Below are 15,751 nucleotides of genomic sequence, written 5' to 3'. Positions count from 1 at the left end.
GCCTCAGTTTCCTCATTTGTTAAACAAAGATATAATGGCGAACTCACACAGTAGTTGTGCAGATTAAACGAGATGATGGATGCCGAGAGCTCCGCAGAATTCCTCTGGAAGGGTAAACACGTGGCAGCAGGCTATGCTACCAGTCTGTCGGAGAGCTGAGAGTCGCCCTCTGCTCATTTCTTGTCCAGCGTCATAGGAAGGTGCTGACCCTAGAGGTACTGAATGAACCGTGGCCTTGTCCACACTCTGCCCAACCTTCAATGAATGCATAAAACTACAGTGAAGCTTCTGGATATTGAACCTCCACAAAGATATTGAATATTTGGAAATTGCCTAATTTTTCAGTTCCTTATTCCAGGCCTCATGACAGGTGAGTACAGGCAGGGATTCTCAAAGATGAAAGAAGGCAAGATACCTAGATCACTAGAGAGAAGGAAATGGTAAACACAGAGCATAGGAAATTAAAAAAGGAATCCCAATCCCTCTATTTGAGAAAGCCAGACCAGCTGGATTTGTCCATCCAGTGAGTTAATAGGTCCATTGGATCTAGCAGTACGATAAGATGCCACACGTATCAATAAAGTCTGCTGCATTTCTTAGGGCTAGATCTGAGAAAACAAGTTTAAAGGTACCAAGCTGGTCATCGTTACATTTGATTTGTAAATATGTCTTATTATGATAGCATTTATGGGGGCCATTGTGTCAAGAGCTTGTTTTCTTTAATTATTTACACAAAGAATCAAGCTAGGTAAAGGAATGCTTCATATTCATTCTAATCTCAGAAATTTGTATCTAATAATATCAGGGGAAGTACTATGTGCCAATTACTAGTGGCTGCATTCATCGATACAACTGCAAGGGCATATTCTCTGTGTATAACTGTGTAATTCAATCCAGTTTACTAGGAAGAATAAAATGTCTATATCAAACATTTCTAATGTCTAAAACGGTCCAAGCACGTACTATGTTTCATTTTTATTTAAAGGCACTAGAATGTGCAAGGCAACCGTGATAGATAATTACAGGCACAGCTACTGATATATTTTGCATTTGCGTCTGTGCCTGAATACCTACTGCCTTCTTGATAAACTTCAATTAATATGCCTTCAAGTATTCTCAGTGTAATTTTCTGATTAAACACATATACCAGACTCACCACCAACTCATTAATTTCACATAGATTGAATGTTAGTGTTTGTATGCAGTTAAATGTGAGAAGCAGGACATCCAATAATCATTTTGCGTTTAATATGAACAGAGACATTTTTTTGATTCAGTCCAAACCAAATCCCTAGGACATGAAGAAGGTGGTGACTGAATTCTGTGGCTTCAGAATTTGCACATTTAATGGGAAACAATTTCAAAGCCTCTGCTGGTCATTGGAAAGGCTGTTCCATTCTGCTTTTTCCACAGAGCAAAATCTTTCTGAGAACAATGCGTATTATTGATAGGTTTAAAGCACCTCAGGTGCTTGCCCATTGTGTGTATTGCTGTCACTCTGTCTTCTGAGCAGTGGGGAAGCGGTGATGGATAACACAGAGAATAATACATGATTCTTGATTGAATGCAAAGCTATAATTCAGTCTTGGGGTTCTGCTGACGTCACAGTGCATGAGACTACAGCTCAAAGCGTTTTTTTTCTTTTTTTTTTTTAAAAAAACCAGGCAATCCTTGTACTCAGGTATGGAGCCAGTGGATCAAGACACGAACTCCAGTCCTCCTTGAGTGGTTTTTAAGGAGAAAAACCTCTTGGGGGTGTAATCTTCTAGGTCGAGGTCTTCTGGGTCCTCAGGTGGGCAACAAGAGAAACTAGCACAGAGCCTGCTGCTGGCTCCTATCCAGTTCGCTCCTTGCTTTGTTTTGTGACATGTGAATGAAAACTCTCAGATATGGAGAATAGAATGCCCTCCTGCTGACCCTTCAAGATGCCTTCGCTTTTTTTCATAAAAGTAGTATTTTATTTTATTCATTTTTGCTGTTGCTGTTGGTTATCCATTTTATTTTATCTTTTTTCAGTCTGTTCTCATTAGTTATTTTATACATAGTAGTGTATATATGTCAATCCCAATCTCCCAGTCCATCCCACCCACCCTCCCCCCTTGGTATCCGTACGTTTGTTCTCTATGTCTGTGTCTATATTTCTGCTTTACAAATAAGTTCATCGATACCATTTTTCTAGATTCCACATATATGCATTAATATACGATATTTGTTTTTCTCTTTCTGACTTACTTCACTCTTTCAAGATGTCTTCTAATCCAGGGTTTCCAAAATTTTCCGGTGAGAAGTATTGTCTGAGAGCCCTTCCCAAGACTCACCCCTGGGGATTCAGATTCAGTGGGTTTAGGATGCAGCTTGAGAATATGTGTATTTAACACATAGTACAAGCTGATTCATTAACAGTTTGCAAACATCTTCATCGGTCTCTCTTGGTGTCTTGCCTCAGAATTTCTCCTGCACTTGCAAGCTGTTTTACACAATTTAGCAATCAATATAGTATTAGTTGATGTTGCCCTCAGTTAAATGAGAATATCTTTGCAAAGGATTTAACACATAAACACTTAGTATGTCTCAATAAATGAAAAATTCTCCCCTTCTTCTTTTAGTTGCCTCATCTATCAGTAATGTGAACTCTCAACCTCAGTGTTAACAACTGAAGAGTGAAGATCAGGCTGTGTATTTCCTCTGCAGGCCCTGAAGTATTAAAGTATTTGAAAGTGATGCATTAATTGATTGATGCTATCAAAGGTAGGATGAGACTGGCAGATCCTTTTCTGTTCATACTTCTTTTTAATATCTAGAGCTATAATACTTCCAAGGCTTATCAGGGAGTGAGTCTCTTTTCAGGATTAGTTTACTGAGGCCAGACTTCCCATGATCCCTTGACCCCGACAAATTAATAATAATAATTAATAATAATAAGAAGGAGAAGCAGCAGCAACAACAGCAGCATTTTTGTAGTGCTTAACATGTACCAGGTACTCCTCAGGGTTTTAAGCATTGTAACTCATTTAATCCTCCCAATATATATATTTTTAATTTTTAATTTTTGGCTGCGTTGGGTCTTCATTGCTGTGTGCAGGCTTTCTCTAGTTGCAGTGGCTTCTCTTGTTGCAGAGCATGGGCTTTAGGCGTGCGGGCTTCAGTAGTTGTGGCTCTCAGGCTCCAGAGTGCAGGCTCAGTAGTTGTGGCACACGGGCTTAGTTGCTCCACGGCATGTGGGATCCTCCTGGACCAGGGATCGAACCTGAGTCCCCTGCATTGGCAGGCAGATTCTTAATCACTGTGCTACCAGTGAAGTCCCAATCCTCCCAATATTCTTATAAGGCAGGTTCTATTATTACCATTTCAATTTTATCGATGAGGAAACTGAGGCACAAAGTTTAAAAATTTGCCTAAGGACAATAAGTAGCTAGGCTAGCATTTGAACCCACATAATGTGGCTCCACAGTGCCTTTAACTAATATTCTATACCGCCTTTACTAGGAATGTGGTTAGTGACACATAGAGTCCTAGAACTATTATAGCACATTGGACATAATCTAATCTACGCTAATTTTACAAATAAAAAGACTGAGACCAAAGAAGGGAATTGATTGACAGAATGTAACCCCACTAGATTCTCTAATCTCTGATCCTAACTTTACCCTCCTATGTGTGATTACGGCAGAGTTTGGAACATCTCTGCTGGAGCCGGTCCTGCCTAGTGCAGGTCTCCTTTTGTTAAAACTGCATAGTATTCTGGATGTTATATACCAGCAAAAAATATAAACATAAAGCTGGGCTTGCATGAAAGAAAGGGGTGTCCCAATGCCAGTTACAAAGAGATGGCTGTCATGGGATACATGCTGGAGTTGGAGTTGCTGTTACTGTGTAATAGATAATACAGATACAAGATCAAAAAGGTACAAAAAAGTATCCAGTAAACACTAAGGCTATTTTCTGCCCTTGAGTCCCAGAGGCAAACCAGGATTTTATACACTCTGAGACATAGTCTATGTCAATGCAACCATATACATTTATAAATTCTTTTGTTGTTGTCGTTTACACAAATGATGGCATATTATACAGATTATTCAGTGTGTTTCTTCACTATGCAATGTATCCTGGAGATAGTACCATATCATTACGTATAGAGCTGCCTTATTCCTTTTATGGTTATATAATATTCTACTTTATGGGTGTATCAAAATTTATATAAGCAGTTTCCTATCAGAGGAAAGTTGTTTGCATGTATGTTATTTGCATGTATGTTTTCGTGGCTGTATCCAAGGGGTAAATTTCCAGAAGCAGAATTCCCAGGTCAAAGAATAAATTTAAAATTTTGATCAATAAAGATTGTATTAATTCACATTCCCTTCAACAAACGTTGAAAGTGATTGTTTCCCCATATTCTAAAAAGCCAATATTTTATCCGAATTTTTGTCTTTTGTCAATCTTGTTAGTTTTCAGTTGTATTTCTTTTATTATGATGAGATTGGGTACGTTTCCATATGTTTAAGAGCCATTTTCCCCTTTCTTTAAGCTGTTTGTATCATTTGCCCATTTTTACTATTGTTGAAGCATTTTATGTATTAAGGAAATTAGCCGTTTGATTGTAATACATAAGGCAAGAATGTTTTCCCAGTTGATTTGCTTTTTGACTTTAAGTTAGTTTTTTCTACAAAGAATTTTGTTTAGAGTTTTTATGAGTTTAAATTTTCTTTTATGGCTTCTGAATTTTATGTCATACTTAGAGAATCCTCCCCATTGCAAGATTATATAAAAACAAATTCTCTCAGGTTTCCTCCACAACATTTATGAATCATTAAAAACAATCTTCAATCCATCTGGAATTTATTTTAGGGCAAGATGTACAATGGATCAAACTCACTTTTTAAAACCAATTGTCACAACACCATTTGTAAAATTATCTGGGACCCATGTATATTACTGTACTAATGATGTATGCAAAAACTAGAAAAATGGTGACCACTAAGAGTTGTTCCTAATTAGGTAAATTTTGAAAGAGAGAAAGAGGGAGGTGGAGCAGGGAATAAGAGACAGAGAGAGAAAGAGGACAATATTTGGCCAGGAGTCCAAATTTAGAATGGAGAGTAGGAAAAAAGATATAGTAGGCTTACAATGAATTGATTAAGATTGACTCCATGGAGGATGGCTCCTCTTCCTTTTTTGAAAATCAGAATCTACATTCTGGAGATAATTCTGCTTTTCTGAGCAGAAGAAAAAGGGGAATAATTATTTGATAGGTCTGCGATGGCATAATATTTTTATATATTAACTGAATTTTTCTTTTTTCATATATTAACTGTATTTTTTGTTTTTAGCAGGTTCTTTATTTCCCGAGGTACCATTCCCACATTCAGCTAGATTGTGAATTAAGGTGGGCTGCAGAAGAAAAACAATTTTTAAAATTATGCTTAAATAAACATACCATAAAATGTTTCTTTTTGACCATATTTTTTTGAATTACATTTCATTTTATTATTTTTAACATCTTTATCGGACTATAGTTGTTTACAGTGTTGTGTCAGTTTCTGCTATATAACAAAGTGAATCAGCTATACATATACATATATCCCCATATCCCCTCCCTCTAGCATTTTCCTCCAACCCTCCCTATCCCACCCATCTAGGTGGTCACAAAGCACCGAGCTGATCTCCCTGTGCTTTGCAGCTGCTTCCGCCTAGCCATCTATTTTATATTTGGTAGTGTATATATGTCCATGCCACTCTCTCACTTTGTCCCAGCTTACCCTTCCCCCTCTCCATGTCCTCAAGTCCATTCTGTACGTCTGCATCTTTATTCCTGTCCTGCTGCTAGGTTCTTCATAACCATTTTTTTCCCCTTAAGATTCCATATATATGTGTATGGTATTTGTTTTATGTTTTACTTCACTCTGTATGATAGTCTCTAGGTCCATCCACCTCACTACAAATAACTCAATTTCGTTTCTTTTTATGGCTGAATAATATTCCATTGTATATATGTGCCACATCTTCTTTATCCATTCATCTTTCAATGGACAATTAGGTTGCTTCCATATCCTGGCTATTGTAAATCGAGGTGCAATGAACATTGTAGTACATGAGTATTTGTGAATTATGGTTTTCTCAGGGTATATCCCCAGTAGTGATATTGCTGGGTCTTTTGGAGTTACATTTTTAGTTTTTTAAGGAACCTCCATACTGTTCTCCATAGTGGCTGTATCAATTTACATTCCCACCAACAGTGCAATAGGGTTCCCTTTTCTCCACACCCTCTCCAACATTTATTGTTTGTAGATTTTTTTGATGATGGCCATTCTGACTGGTGTGAGGTATTACCTCATTGTAGTTTCGATTTGCATCTCTCCAGTGATTAGTGATGTTGAGCATCCTTTCATGCATTTGTTGGCAATCTGTAGATCATCTCTGGAGAAATGTCTATTTAGGTCTTCTGCCAATTTTGGATTGGTTTGTTTGTTTTTTTTATATTGCGCTGCATGAGGTGCTTGTATATTTTAGAGATAAATCCTTTGTCAGTTGGTCCGTTTGCAAAGATTTTCTCCCATTCTGAGGGTGGTCTTTTGGTCTTGTTTATGGTTTCCTTTTCTGTGCAAAAGCTTTGAAGTTTCATTAGGCCCATTTGTTTATTTTTGTTTTTATTTCCATTTCTCTAGGAGGTGGGTCGAAAAGGATCTTGCTGTGATTTATGTCATAGAGTGTTCTGCCTATGTTTTCCTCTAAGAGTTTTATAGTGTCTGGCCTTACATTTAGGTCTTTAATCCATTTTGAGTTTATTTCTGTGTATGGTGTTAGGGAGTATTCTAATTTCATTCTTTTACATGCAGCTATCCAGTTTTCCCAGCACCACTTATTAAAGAAGCTACTTTTTCTCCATTTTATATTCTTGCCTCCTTTATCAGAGGTAAGGTGACCATTGGTGCGTGGGTTTATCTCTGGACTTTCTATCCTGATCCATTGATCTATATTTCTGTTTTTGTGTCAGTAGCATATTGTCTTGATTACTGTAGCTTTGTAGTATAGTCTGAAGTCAGGGGACCTGATTCTTCCACCCCCGTTTTTCTTTCTCAAGATTGCTTTGGCTATTTGGGATCTTTTGTGTTTCCATACAAATTGTGCAATATTTTGTTCTAGTTCTGTGAAAAATGCCATTGGTAGTTTGATAGGGATTGCATTGAATCTGTAGATTGCTTTGGGTAGTAGAGTCATTTTCACAATGTTGATTATTCCAGTCAAAGAACATGTATATCTCTCCAACTGTTTGTATCATATTTAATTTCTTTCATCAGTGTCTTATAGCTTTCTGCATACAGGTCTTTTGTCTCCTTAGGTAGGTTTATCCCTAAGTATTTTATTCTTTTTGTTGCAATGGTTAATGGGAGTTTCCTTAGTTTCTCTTTCAGATTATTTGTTGTTACTGTATAGGAATGCAAGAGATTTCTGTGCATTAATTTTGTATCCTGATACTTTACCAAATTCACTGATTAGCTCTAGTAGTGTTCTGGCAACATCTTTAGGATTCTGTATGTATAGTATCATGTCATCTGCAAACAGTGGCAGTTTTACTTCCTCTTTTCCAATTTGGATTCCTTTTCTTTCTTTTTCTTCTCTGATTGATGTGGACAAAACTTCCAAAACTATGTTGAATAATAGTGGTGAGAGTGGGCAACCTTCTCTTGTTCCTGATCATAGAGGAAATGGTTTCAGTTTTTCACCATTGAGAACAATGTTGGCTGTGGATTTGTCATATATGGGCTTTATAATGTTGACGTAGGTTCCCTCTATGCCCACTTCCTAGAGAGTTTTTATCATAAATTGGTGTTGAAATTTGTCAAAAGCTTTTTCTGCATCTGTTGGGATGATCATATGGTTTTTATTCTTCAATTTGTTAATATGGTGTATCACATTGATTGATTTGCGTATATTGAAGAATCATTGCATTCCTGGGATAAATCTCACTTGATCATGGTGTATGATCCTTTTAATGTACTGTTGGATTCTGTTTGCTAGTATTTTGTTGAGGATTTTTGCATCTATGTTCATCACTGATATTGGACTGTGGTTTTCCTTTTTTGTGACATCTTTGTCTGGTTTTGGTATCAGGGCGATGGTGGCCTCGTAGAATGAGTTTGGGAGTGTCCCTCCATCCGCTATATTTTGGAACAGTTTGAGAAGGGTAGGTGTTAGCTCTTCTCTAAATGTTTGAGAGAATTTGCCTGTGAAGGCTTCTGGTCCTGGGCTTTTGTTTGTTGGAAGATTTATTTTTAATGATTTTTAAAAATTAATTAATTAATTTAATTTTTATTTTTGTCTGTGTTGGGTCTTTGCTGCTGTACACGGGCTTTCTCTAGTTGCAGTGAGCAGGGGCTCTCTTGGTTGTGGTGCATGGGCTTCTCATATCGGTGGTTTCTATCGTTATGGAGCACAGGCTCTAGGGTCCACAGGCTTCAGTAGTTGTGGCACGCAGACTTCAGTAGTTGTGGCTCGTGAGCTCTAGAGCGCAGGCTCAGTAGTTGTGGAGCATGGGCTTAGTTGCTCTGTGGCATGTGGGATCCTCCCAGACCAGGGCTTGAACCTGTGTCCCTTGCATTGCCAGACAGATTTTTAACCACTGTGCCACCAGGGAAGCCCTGTTGGAAGATTTTAAATCACAGTTTCAAGTTCTGTGCTTGTGATTAGTCAATTTATATTTTCTGTTTCTTCCTGGTTCAGTCTGAGAAGGTTGTGCTTTTCTAAGAATTTGCCCATATCTTCCAGGTTTTCCATTTTATTGGCATATAGTTGCTTGTTGCAATCTCTCATGATCCTTTGTATTTCTGCAGTATCAATTGTTAATTCTCCTTTTTCATTTCTAATTCTGTTGATTTGAGTCTTTTCCCTTTTTTTCTTGATAAATCTGGCTAATGGTTTATCAGTTTTGTTTATCTTCTCAAAGAATGAGCTTTTAGTTTTATTGACCTTTGCTATTGTTTCTTTCATTTCTTTTTCATTTATTTCTGATCTGATCTTTATGATTTCTTTCCTTCTGCTAACTTTGGGTTTTTTTGTTCATCTTTCTCTAAGTGCTTTAAGTGTAAGTTTACGTTCTTTATTTGAGTTGTTTCTTGTTTCTTGAGGTAGGATTGTATTGTTATAAACTTCCCTCTTAGAACTGCTTTTGCTGCATCCCATAGGTTTTGGGTCATCGTGTTTTCATTTTCATTTGTTTCTAGGTATTTTTCGATTTCCTCTTTCATTTCTTCAGCAATCTCTTGGTTATTTAGTAGCGTATTGTTTAGCCTCCATGTGTTTCTACATTTTAGTTTTTTTCCCCTATAATTGATATCTTGCCTCATAGTGTTGTGGTCGGAAAAGATGCTTGATACGATTTCAATTTTCTTAAATTTACCAAGGCTTGGCTTGTGACCCAAGATATCATCTTTCCTGGAGAATGTTCCATGAGCACTTGAGAAGAAAGTGTATTCTGTTGTTTTTGGATGGAATGTCCTATAATTATTAATTAAGTCCATCTTGTCTAATGTGTCATTTAAAGCTTGTGTTTCCTTATTTATTTTAATTTTAGATCATCTGTCCATTGATGAAAGTGGGGTGTTACAGTCCCCTAGTATGATTGTGCTACTGTTGATTTCCCCTTCTATGGCTGTTAGCATTTACCTTATGCATTGAGGTGCTCCTATGTTAGGTGCATAAATATTTATAATTGTTATATCTTCTTCTTGGATTAACCCTTGATCATTGTGCAGTGTCCTTCTTTGTCTCTTGTAATATTCCTTATTTTAAAGTCTATTTTGTCTGATATGAGAATTGCTACTCCAGCTTTCATTTGATTTCTATTTGCATGGAATATCTTTTTGCATCTCCTCACTTTCAGTCTGTATGTGTCCCTAGGTCTGAAGTGGGTCTCTTGTAGACAGCATATATATGGGTCTTGTTTTTCTATGTGTTCAGTCAGTCTATGTTTTTTTTTTTTTTTTCAGTCTATGTCTTTTGGTGGGAGCGTTTGATCCATTTATATTAATTACATTAATTATCGATATGTATGCTCCTATTACCATTTTATTAATTGGTTTGGGTTTGTTATTGTAGGTCTTTTCCGTCTCTTGTGTTTCCTGCCTAGAGAAGTTCCTTTAGCATTTGTTGTAAAGCTGGTTTGGTGGTGCTGAATTCTCTTAACTTTTGCTTGTGTTTAAAGCTTTTAATTTCTCCATCGAACCTGAATGAGATCCTTGCTTGGTAGAGTAATCTTGGTTGTAGGTTTTTCCCTTTCATCACTTTAAATATGTCCTGCCACTCCCTTCTGGCTGGCAGAGATTCTGCTGAAAGTTCATCTGTTAACCTTATGGGGATTCCCTTTTATGTTATTTGTTGTTTTTCCCTTGCTGCTTTTAATATTTGTTCTTTGTATTTAATTTTTGATAGCTTGAGTAATAGGTGTCTTGTCATGTGTCTACATGGATTTATCCTGTATGGGACTCTCTGCACTTCCTGAACTTGATTGACTATTTCCTTTCCCTTGTTAGGGAAGTTTTCAACTATAATCTCTTCAAATATTTTCTCAGTCCCTTTCTTTTTCTCTTCCTCCTCTGAGACCCCTATAATTCGAATGTTGGTGCGTTTAATGTTTTCCCAGAGGTCTCTGAGACTGTCCTCAATTCTTTTCATTCCTTTTTCTTTATTCTGCTCTGCAGTAGTTATTTCCACTATTTTCTCTTCCAGGTTACTTATCCGTTCTCCTGGCTCAGTTATTCTGCTATTGATTCCTTCTAGAGAATTTTTAATTTCATTTATTGTGTTGTTCATCATTGTTTGTTTGCTCTTTAGTTGTTCTAGATCCTTGTTAAACGTTTCTTGTATTTTCTCCATTCTATTTCCAAGATTTTGGATCACATTTATTATCATTACTCTGAATTCTTTTTCAGGTAGACTGCCTATTTCCTCTTCATTTGTTAGGTCTTGTGGGTTTTTATCTTGCTCCTTCATCTGCTGTGTGTTTCTCTGTCTTCTCATTTTGCTTAACTTATTGTGTTTGGGGTCTCCTTTTCACAGGGTGCATGTTCGTAGTTCCCGTTGTTTTTGTGTCTGCCCCCAGTGGCTGAGGTTGGTTCAATGGGTTGTGTAGGCTTCCTGGTGAAGGGGACTAGTGCCTGTGCTCTGGTGGATGAGGCTGGATCTTGTCTTTCTGGTGGGCAGGACTGCGTCCGGTGGTGTGTTTTGGGGTGTCTGTGACCTTATGATTTCAGGCAGCCTTTCTGCTAGTGGGTGGCATTGTGTTACTGTGTTGGCAGTTGTTTGGAATAGGATGTCCAACACTGTAGCTTGCTGGTCGTTGAGTGGAGCTGGGTGTTTGCGTTGAGTTGGAGATCTCTGGGAGAATTTTCACCGTTTGATATTACATGGAGCTGGGAGGTCTCTGGTGGGCCAATGTCCTGAACTTGGCTCTCCCACTGCAGAGGTATAAGCCTGATACCCGGCCAGAGCACGAAGACCCTGTCAGCCACATGGCTAAGAAGAAAAGGGAGAAAAAATGAAAGACATTTCCCCCACACCAACCCCCTCAGAAAAGTGAAAGAGAAGAGCTTTTATTGTATTTCCATCTCTCATACTGTAATTATGGGTGCCATACACAAGACGCATATGAAAGGCACAGCCACAGTGCACCTCCACGTGGGCATTGAGAGCCATTTACATTAGATTGTTCTGTTACAGTAGCTGCAGGCAAGTAAAATGTCTATTACTGTTATATTGCCTTTGCTTTTATTCTACATGTACCTGCTGCTGAGCATCTGGTCTTGTGTTAAAGAACGAGAGCACTTTGATGTTTTCTCTGGAACTTCAGGGTTTTTTTACTTTAACAAACATTGGCTCTCCCTGGCCTTCTTCCCCCGACAGTCCCAGAGACTAGACAGAGAAACCTTGGCATTAGCTGAACAAAACGCAGTCATGGCAAATACTGCCTTGGCTTTCAACAGACAATCAAACAAACAAAAGGCTGGTCTTTGCAATACCAAGGTAATCACTCTTCAAAGAGAAGTCCATGAAGTTTTACCCGGGTTTACTAAGGATATGGTCATTGCAGTTCACATCAGCCCATCTCCTGCCACCCCAAGCTACTACATGTCATCAGCCCCATTGCTGCTGCAGCTAGTCATTGTCTGAGGCCCAACCGTTAAGTTACCTAATCATTGTCTTTGGAAATCTTGAGCTGAGTAGACAACCCTTTATGTTAGCTTAAATAACAACAACAAAAAAAATGTTAAATACAGTAAGAGGCAATATCATATATTTAGTTTATTGGAAAGCTGTCTGGGCTTAGACCAAGCTGGGTGGGAGGACTGGCTGTCATTTACCATCTTTGGTTGTACCATTTGACCTCTTTGTGTTACATTATGAAATTCAGACAGCATGTGTGAAGCTTAAGAGGTGGGCCCTCGGATTCAATCAGAAAAGAGTGTGACCCTCAACGCTGCCATTTGTCAACTCTGTGACGTTGGGCGACTTACAAAACCATTCTATGCCTCGGATTTTTTCATCTGTAAAAGGGGTATCTCCTACCTAGGGTGACTGTGAGGGTTAAACATGATGTTTGTAAGCACTCTGGAGAGTGCCTAGCCCGTAGGAGCGTTCCATAAGAAGCAGCTATCATTATTACTAAGTGAGAAAACCTCTGTGAAGCCACTGGTAAGCTACTGTGGTTATACAGTCAGTTGTCAAATGAATGTGCTGATGACTGGTAGTTTCAAAATTGAGGGCCAAGTGATCTCTGTGGGAAGGTACACACTGAGCTTGGCCTTGAAGAGGTCTAGAGTTGGATGGACAGTTGAGGGTAAAGAGGATATGAAAAGGAGGAGAATGGCTTCATCAAGGGCAAAGAAGCAGGAATGTACATGGAATAATTTATGACCAGTGAATATGGCAGCTCATTGGAGCAAAAGATTCACATGGGGTGGAAGGAGGAGGAGAGAAATAAGTAGCAGGAAATAGGGTTGGGAAGGAATACTGGGAAAAGCTGTGAAAGCTCTCCCGGAATAATGAGTTTGGATGATCCCAGGGCAGTAGTGTACATGGAATATTTTTGAGTAATGAGAAGACATAATGAAAGGAAGATTATTCTATACAGTAGTGATAGGCAAGATGGAATGCAAATTTCAGAGGTTCTTTTTTTCTATTTTATCTGTGAACAAGACTATGTAAACTTCGAGGATGTTCAGTGGCCTTTAACAAGGATTTGTAAAATATTAACTCTCCTGGTGTTTATCCATAACTTAGTAACCATCAAATATTAATATTTCTATAGCTAACATTAAAAGCTAACATTCGTGTAGCACTTTACAGTTAATGTAATATTGAGTAGCCCATTATAGTCATAAAAAGATAAAATCCCAGGATGCTCTTGCCATGGGGAGTTGTCTAATAGGGCCACAAAAAGTAACTTAGAGGTGATAACTTTGGGGTGGTGGGTCATATTCTTTTGGAGTAGTTTTTTACTCTAGAAGATTTTCCTTACTGACAAAAATTAGAGAATAGTAAACTGGCAACTGCAAGAATTAGAATTACAGAACAAAACTGATAAAGATTTAAACTCTTAACTTGGAAAAATTATAATCTGATATTCTCTGAAATAATTTTAAAGATCTAGCACCCAGGAGACCACATTTTCAAATCTCACCTATATGGGACAGAAAAGAGAATTAGAAGGGAATGTGCAACAACAATGACAAAATGGAGATCTGAACAGAGTAGTTTTCTACTGAGGAGGGATTAGAGTCATTACCAAAACCAAAATGCATCTTATTTGTAGATTATAATATTGATGATAGCAAAAACTACTATTTGTTGAGCAACAAGTTAGGGTCATCCTAGAAGCATTTAGTCTTATTTCACTCTCATAACAACCTATCATCTGCATCTTACAGATTAGGAAACTGAGGTTTAGTGTGACAATAACTTGTCCAAAGTTATACAGCTAATGAATGTAGGACTGATTTAAAGGCAGCTGTCTGACCTCCAAACTCACTCTCTTTCTACTGCACCCATTCAAATGTACAGGCATGCACACATACACACACACACACACACACACATTTCCTAAAGTTGAATAAATATAATTAACATGTTCTCATGTGAAGAGTCAATAGTTACCCTTTGACAATTACCCATCCAGGTGATGTCAGCAGGCACTGTCCTTGGCCTCAGGAGGGACAAACCAGGTAAGCCAAAGCCCTTTCAGAAGGAGGCCTAAGTCAATGCCTTGGATGAGTCCTTCTCACACTTATCCTTGTACTTATTCACTGTCCTCACACTATCCCTGTGTGCAGCAGGGTAGGTATTGTTTTTCTCATTATATATGGAGAACACTGAGTCCTAGAGGCTGACTTCCCCAAGGCCATACAGCTAGTACATGGCAGGGGTGGGACTCACGCAGGTCTTGTGACTCCAGATCTAGACTCTTCTTATTACAACCCAGCTACTTCTAGAAGGTGCATCCACTTAGTATTTTAAGTATAAAACCCAGGTTTAAATCCAAATACTACTGTGGCAGAGGTATTAAATTCCACTGATATTCAATGTTCCCTTATGTAAAAAACGATAGTAGACTGATGTGAAGATTAGGTGAAAGAAAGGAGAACACAGTTCATTGTTACTTCAGTCATGTATATTAGGTCCCGAGCTTGCTACAGATCATTTATTTATGCAAAAGGATTTGTTAACCACCTCCTATGTGCCAGGTATTGTGCTAGGTGCTGGAGACACAAAGATAACTGTGTTATTTATCTTTGAAGTTTTAGCACTGAGCACAATGGCAGGCAATGGTAAGAATGCACAAATTTGATATGAATTGGGTGGATGAAAGTAGATGAATAAATGAACAAATTAAACATAGATGAGACAGAGGAATTTTAAAACTTGTATATCAAAATACATCCATTCAACAAGCATATTGCACTATCCTGGATGCTATGGAAGACACAAGGATAAACAAAATACATGTTTTATCCTCAAAGAACAGCAGGGCATAGTGGGAAAAACATGGGATTCGGAGTCAGAAGACCTGTATCTTAAATCTTGATTCTACTGCTTACTAGCTTAGCAACTTTGAACACATTTCTGGGCCTCAGTTTTACCATCTGTAAAGTGCAGGTAACTGACGTTTCATGATTGTTGAGAGGAATAGCATTTGTAACAGTGCTTTGAGAATTGTTATATAATGTTTTCATTATTATGTAAATATTCCATAAACATTTGCTACTGGCTATCAAATCCAAGTTTATTGGGGTGCTTGGAGAATTGCTTTAATTCCCTGCTTTGCTTTGGTGGTGAAGACTCTGCTGAAGGTCAGCAGTGATGGGACGAATGTGATTGGTATTATCATCGATTGCTTTCTTCTTCCCTGGAATCCACTCAAGACAATCATAGAAACAGTTGCTCTAAAGGGCTTGTTAGGTTAAAAGGAGACGTGTCCACTAATCAAAGTTAAAGAACCAGTAACAAGTTTGAGTCCTGTGTCTAATGGTAACTAATTAGTTATAAGTTCATTGTTTTATTTTATTGATTTATTTTTATTGAAGTATAGTTGATTTACAATGTTGTGCTAGTTTCAGGTGTACAGCAAAGTGATTCAGTTATACATATACATATTCTTTTCCCGTATAGGTTATTACAGAATATTGAGTATAGTTCCCTGTGCTATACAGTAGGTCCTTGTTGCTTATCTATTTTATATATAGTAGTGTGTATATGTTAATCC

This window comes from Phocoena phocoena, chromosome 1 (genome assembly GCF_963924675.1).
Source record: "Phocoena phocoena chromosome 1, mPhoPho1.1, whole genome shotgun sequence".
Taxonomy (NCBI): domain Eukaryota; kingdom Metazoa; phylum Chordata; class Mammalia; order Artiodactyla; family Phocoenidae; genus Phocoena; species Phocoena phocoena.
This window is presented reverse-complemented; position numbering follows the sequence as displayed.